The sequence below is a fragment of the Triticum aestivum genome, chromosome 7D (assembly GCF_018294505.1).
Source record: "Triticum aestivum cultivar Chinese Spring chromosome 7D, IWGSC CS RefSeq v2.1, whole genome shotgun sequence".
NCBI classification, from domain to species: Eukaryota; Viridiplantae; Streptophyta; class Magnoliopsida; order Poales; family Poaceae; genus Triticum; species Triticum aestivum.
This window is the reverse complement of record NC_057814.1, coordinates 38,101,178-38,108,690: the sequence shown is the minus strand read 5'-3', so window position 1 is coordinate 38,108,690 and position 7,513 is coordinate 38,101,178. Positions and strand designations below refer to the sequence as shown.

At 42.2% G+C, this 7,513-nt stretch overlaps 1 pseudogene; it reads left to right on the top strand.

The window, feature by feature from the left end:
• Positions 1-306: 306 nt before the first annotated feature.
• LOC123163854 (uncharacterized) lies at positions 307-7,245 on the top strand (annotated as a pseudogene).
• Positions 7,246-7,513: the final 268 nt, after the last annotated feature.

Here is a 7,513-nt window from a genome sequence, read left to right as displayed (position 1 = left end):
CGTCTCCACCAAACCAAGCCAAGCCAATCCAGCTTGATCGATCAATTCTCTTTCCCGCCTTGGAATCTATGACGGTGTACATCTTATACTGATCACAAGGTGGACATAAGAAGGAAGGTATTTCTTTCATTCGAAGGAAAAGCTAGGAACAGATACTTGCCTTGTGCACGTGAAGAAGAACAAATTCTTGCCACCCACCCACATGGGTGCATACCGAATTAGTGCATCACCGATTTGAACTAGACACGAAGCCACCGGCCGGCACCGTTGTGGTGCAGCCAGTGCATCTCCAATACAGAGGCGAGGAGAACTAGACACAAAGCCACCGGCGGCGGAGGGAGGAGCTAGCAATGGCGGAGCTTGCGTCGGGCGCGGTGAGCTCGCTGCTGGGCGTCATCCGCAACGAGGCCCTGCTGCTGGGCCGCGTCCGGCATGACGTGCAGTTCATCCAGGAGGAGATGGAGAGCATGCAGAGCTTCTTAGCGCACCTGTCAAAGAAGGCGCCCGGCGGTGGCGAGCAGGACGAGCAGATGCGCACGTGGATGAACCAGGTCCGGGTGCTCGCCCAGGACAGCAGCAACTGCATCGACATGTACCTGTACCGCGGCAACCCCGAGCTCCATCTCGCCAGCGGCGGCCTCCGGCGCTACGTCTTCTGGCTTCCCTGGTTTGTGCACAAGATGGTGGCCCAGCGTCGTGCGGCCATCCAACTGGGTGTCCTCAGGGAAAGGGCGCATGACATTGGCGAGCGGCGAACCAGGTACTGTAACACTCTCTGCATTCTCAGAACACTATGCTGTAGCATATTTGCCGCAATTAGCCTCTTTTATCTCCAATCCATGGCTGACAATTAACAACAGAAATAACAATAATAGACAAGAGTGTGGTTTTTTCATACCCCTATGTAGGTACACCTTCTACCTGCACCATTCAGTTTGCATCAAGATCCATGCTATCCTTGTATAGAAAATTTTCATTTTTGTTTCTTGTAAACAAGAGGGCATTTGACATTGAAACTTTACAAGTCAACTACACACAAGTACGTACCCCATATTTTTTGTGGGATAAGTTTGGGATCCACAAAAAGTGCCTTAATCGAGCAAAATATTCCACTGGTGGAAAATAAAACTGAACGGAAAAATATGAAAAGGAAAAATAATAGAATAGTCAAAAAGGATAAGAAACAAAGACAAATAGGTGAAATTTTCTTCAAAGACATAATAACCATGAAATGCACAAACTTGGGAAAATCGCATGAACACCACAAAAATAGACAAGTAAATTGGACAATGAACGAAGAAAACACTATAGAAGGAAATGGGCTGGCCCAATAAGCAAGCCCCCTACCACTCCGCTTATTAGGAAGGAGGGTTTGGAATAGGATTTGCCAGTTCCCCTACCGATCTGGCAGTCCCTGCTATGGAATCATGCATCATGCACTGGGATTCAATGCACTAAGGCCCAAATTATGTAGACCACTCAACAACGCAGCTCAAGTGAACATCACGATCATGGAACAATTCAATACTACTAGTTGAAAAAAAAACATTAAAAAATTGTCATGGAAGAAATTAGGATTCCTATTTGAACATGCTATATTACTAATAGAAAATTAACATAAGTGGCAAAAAGGTCATGCTGGAATCAATAAATAATCCTATTAAAACAAAAAATTAAAATAAGTGGAACAATCTAGGATTTCAACTGAAAAAAAAAGAATAAGTGAGACAAAAAGGAAGTTGTGGGACAATTCTGGATTATTATTAGGGCAAGGAATTAGTATAAGTAGAGCAAGACAATCATATTGGACAACTCGGACTCCTAATGCAACAAAAATAAAAAAAATTATGATACAACATTATTACTATTAGAATGAAACAGAGCGAAAAAAAAATTATAATTAACAACGGAACAAAAAGGAAGCCAACTTGGGACAATCCATAGTAAGTGGTGGAACAAAAACTATCACCATGCAACAATTCAATACAACTTGTTCTACAAAAAAGTGGGAAAATCATCTTCACAATAATTTAGGATTTATATTCGGACAAGAAAAGTGGAATAAAAATAATATCACGGTGGAATAATTCAAGATTAGTACATGAACAAAGAAATTAATATAACTGGAACAAATTACTCATGATGAAGAAACTCAAGATTACTAAAATTCATCATGGAACATAATTATTCTAAGAATAAAAAAACTGGAACAAAAATAAAATTGTCAGTGGAAAAAACTCAACTAGTGAAACAGAAAAGATAAATTGGAAAAAAAAAGTTGTCGTCAAGAAATCCACGATTACCGGTGGAAAATTTATCTGAAAAAGGATTAAGTGGTGCGAAATAGATTAAAATAAGTAAAACAAAAACCATTAAATACGGAAAATACGTAAAACAAAAAATAGTACATATCAAAAAATAAAATGGACATAATACGTATTGTGAAATCAAGAAATTAAAAGAATTGTAAGTAAAAATATTATAATAAATTAACGACACTTAATATGGAATGGAGAGAGTAATGAACAATTTTCCTCACAAAAAATAATGATGAACAATTTAATTATACATGTAAACAGTGCACACATACAAACGCATGTATCACTTATTAGAGAGATAATAAAAGAGAAATTATTTTAAATACACGCAACATGGCCTAATCAACTCATCAATAGGATATAGTCCAGCTGCCTTTTATGCAATGTACGCCTTTGACCTTACTCGCTTGACATTGTTGGGATGCAACATTAGTTGTGCTTTGTTAAGCTTAATTTCTGGCGTTTTGGTTTTATCTTATAAACATAGTAATTAACAAGTAGGAACTAATAAATGAGGCTGACAGTTCAGCCATGCTACAATTAAATGTCAGCCTCTGATAATATATTGAACAATTACTACTGAGTTTACAGTTACTAGTAAAAACTAATATATGAGGGGAGGAATCATATGCTACTAGTGCATATGGCTGTGCAACTGGCAGCACTTAGATGAATACTTACTGATAAATGAAATGACAAACTCTCGGCTCAAACTGACTATTATAGCTAGTCAGCTACCAAGTGACTATTTTGTCACGTAATATAATTCGCTTTAAGTTGTATATACGTGAACATTGCGAAAACATTGTCAAAACATCTAGCCCATCCCCCCCTCGTCCAGAGTCTTACCTAAATAAACCACCACAACGCCCTCAAAAAAATAAAATAGAAATATAAACCACCACACCATTTTGACTATTTGATGAGATAAACCTATCAAAGGTCTCGGAATTTCCACCTGGCTTATATATATTGCAGTTACAGAAGTTATTTTTCTTCATCTGTTGTTGTGGCTACATGGTTGAACATTTCATTCTAATTAATTATTTCTGGCATGTTACAGGTATGGCGTTGAGGTCCCGGTGAAGGAGGCGGCAACGGCACTGTCGCCTACAGTGGAGGAGCAAGCATCCGCATCATCCGCTAGTTCCAGAGATGAAAAAGAAAAGAGCAACGATCAACTCATGCTAGCAATGGCAACGACTAACCACTCTGGTGTAAGAGGGACATTTTACCAGCCTCGTACGCCGTAGGAGAACACTAGGGTGAAGCTAGCAGAATGGATAGAGGATGTCGCACAACGCCACACTGATGAGGGGGAGCCTGTAACCATCGGTCGCCATTGTGGCACTGGATAAGGAGGAAACCCTGGCTATTGCGAAGGAAGCTTCGGCAATGTCGGAAAAACATTGTCCCAGCAGGCCCAGTGTCATGGTCGACATCCCAGCAGTGCACTTGTTTGCTCGAGCCCTTCGAACTCGGGACATTCTGTACTACATCCTGCGGAAGCTTCAATCTGCCGAACCACAGCCCCAGCAACAGCAAGGTCATGTCAGCAAAGACGAGACTGAAAAAATAAAAAGTGATATTCGCTTAGAAAAATGGAGGCTGCTCAATCAATTGACAGAACAAATCCAAGTAATGAACCTGGACAACAAGTTTGAAGAAATCAAGAACATCATGGAAAAAATGAAGGGCGGACAGCTGCAGATAAACCTGAAACAAATGGATGAAGACCCGCTGGGTCTGCCAGAATCCGTTAAAGATAAACCCTTAGGCGTACTCCTCCAAGCGCTGTGGCAGCTCAAGCACAAGCCAGTTGAAGGTGCGCCTGCTACCAAACAAGACCTAGAAAGGAAGGAAGACACAATCAGAGACCTAGAAAGGAAGGAAGACACAATCACGCACGAGGCTATCATCAAGGGAACAGCCAAGAAGCTTAAAGGGCATATGGAAGAAGATGAAGGAAAGGCAATTCGTCTCAATGAAGCCCATTATGAACAGATCCTAAGGGAGGTGTTCCCCCAGGTGACCACCAAGAAGCGCCCACAGATCCAGGAGCAAGCCACCGCCGTCAGCACCACTAGCACCATTATATTGGTCGAGGATCAAATCAAAGAAATGATCCGCAAGGTCCTTCAGGAGAAATCCGTGCACAAACCAGGTGCTTAGCTGCAGGAAGACAAATCCACGAAGAAACCAGGTCCAGCTGATCTGCAGGAAGACAAATCTGTGAAGAAATAGATACAGTTGATGGTATACAATGTCAGATTGTATTCCGGATGCTCTAATTGAAGAAACCATAGCAAAGATTCGGGAAATAGAGTGCACGACGAAAGACCAGCTCCAGATCAAAGGAATCATGGACAAAATTGAAGATCGTTTGATGAGCCAAGATGGCCAGATCCTTGTTATCCTCAAACTTGATGATGACTGGGTATCTAGATGGGAGGAGAGTAGGAGACCAAAAATGCTTTCAGCATGTTTGGTCGCATAGCTGGTGCACTGATGTTGACATTCAAAGATAACATAGCACGAGCCAAAGAATATTGTTGGCCAGTGCGGGAGCCTATAGACTATTGTCTTCTTGGCCTCTACCGTGATACTGCACTTGAGCTTACAAAAAACCACATGCTTGAAGATAACCCGAAGATTTATATTGACATCTTGGACAAGTGTAAGCAACAAGAATTCTGCATGAAGATCTTCATTCATGCTTTGCATGCCAACCCCAAGAGGAACCATGAAGAGCTAAGCCAGTTGCACAAAGCCCTGCAGCCGGTACCTCAAGCTTCACACACATCTGGGCACAACTCATTTGACAGCAATATCATTGCTAAGAAGATGTTCATGTTCTCTTACAGTGACCTGCCTAAGGAATACAGGTCCTGCTTGCTATACCTAGCAATCTTCCCTCGACGACAACACTTCAGGCGGTCAACCTTGATAGGACGGTGGGTTGTAGAGGGGTTGATAACCAAGCAAGACTGGGCGAGTTCTGTTCGACATGCCAATCGATGTTTTGATGCGCTAATTAACCGGTGGCTTGTTTATCCTGCTGATATTGGTTCAACAGGACAGGTGAAGAGCTGTGTAATAGCTGATGTAGTTCATGGATTCATAACCAAGATCGCCAGAAAACAGCGCATTATAGAAACACGGCTATCACATTACTTGGCTCGCCACTTCTCCATTTTCAACAATCTTCGAATCCGTCGCTCTGATAAAATCAACAGATTCTTCGAAAAGCTCTATGAAGAATCATTTCGAGTATCCATTATCAAGGTGCTAGATCTAGAAGACTGTAAATGCTTTGGTGGTAAGAACCAGCGGTACCTCAAGGACATCTGCAGAACAATGGTACTGCTCAAGTATCTGAGTCTAAGGGGAACAGATGTTAAACAGCTGCCTAGTGAAATCAACAACCTCCGTGAGCTGGAAGTATTGAATATTCGGGACATCCATGTGCCTGAGTCTGCAACAGTAAATGTCCTACTCCTGAAGCTGAAGCGTTTGCTGGCTGGACACACTGTGCCGAGGGCAGGCAGTACTGAAATATCTTATGTTCCTGACAAGATCGGAAAAATGTTAAACATGGAGGTATTGTCCAATGTCAAGGCACAAAATCGTCAAGTTTTGAAAGATATTGGAAAGCTGTGGCAACTGAGGAAGCTTGGTGTGGTTATTGGAGACAATGACAAACTCATTAGGAATTTGCTTCGAGCTATTAGTGACTTGCATGAGTGCCTCAAGTCTCTGTCAATCACTCTTCCCATGACTGAGCAAGATCCTTCCAACGAAGATTTTCCATGTACTGTTCTCCAATATTATAAACAACCTCCCAAGCTTCTTCTTGAGAGCCTAAGCATTACTGGAACCACAAAAAAGGGGCAACTTCTTCAAGTGCTGACCAAACATAACGACTTCTTGCAACTTGCGAAGATAACTCTAACTGGAACCCGACTGAAGCAGGATGATCTGAAGGTCCTCAACAAACTTCCCAATATAGTTTGTCTCAGGCTCCGAGACAAAGCATACATCGACAGCAAGCTCACCTTCGAGAATGACAAATTCAAAAATCTCAAGTGCTTTCTTGTTGAGGGCTCCAACATAACTGACATCTTGTTTGAAGGTGGGGCCCTTAAGCTGGAGAAGATCACTTTATGCTCAACCGATGGCATACAATCTCTTTCTGGGGTCGAAGCCCTTCCAGAACTGAAGGAAGTCGAGTTGAACAACAACAACAACAAGCTTTCATTATTTGACAAGGTTGAGAAAGTTTCCAAGGTGACTCTTTGTAGTACCAAACTGAGCGAAGATGACCTGAAAATGTTCGCCAAGATACGATATATGCGCTGCCTAGTCCTGAAGGAGAAAGCTTGTGTTGAAAGCCAGATTAAGTTCAACAAAGATGAGTTCCCAAGTCTCAACCTTCTTATTGTCGATAGTTCTGCCATCACCAAGATAGAGTTCGCCAGCGGATCTGCTCCTAAGCTTGAGAAAATCATCTGGTCGTTCACAAGGGGCACGGTGGGGAGTCTGTCCGGCATTGGCAACCTTCCAAAATTGAAGGAGCTCGAGTTCAATGGCGAATTGATCCCTGTTGAGTTGAAAGAAGCAATTAGCAAACATAAAAATAAACCCAATCATATACACAACAAACCAGAAAACCAATACCAAGAAATGGGAAACATAGAAGAAATGGGCAAGGCCGCAAGATTCCCATCCTGCTGGAAGAGCCAGGATTGATGCCGGAGGTGCCGTTCCTATCATATCCATTCATCATCGACTCCCATCCCATGGTGTGGATTGTGTGTGCTATTTGGCTTGCTGTTGTGTGTTTCTGTCCACAGTGCACGTGTGGGCATATATATTCTGTATCTATGTATGTTGATCGGCTGAGTGTTGGCCCCTGCTACTTATTATAAATTTGTGCCTTGTAACTAAGATTGAGCATATGTAATGGTGTGTACGGGTGTGCACTGTAACTAAGACTGAGAACCATCATCTTCAATAAAACACCGATGGTTGTAATTTCTTTGCGACAAGCATATCAACGTTTTGCTGAAAACCATCTCATTTTTTGCTGGAACCACTATTGTAATTTCTTTGTTAAACACTATAGTTCATACAAGTGCGTGCTAATGGTTGCTACGTTGACGAGTTAATTACTCAGGCGCTAAGAAGGAGGCCGT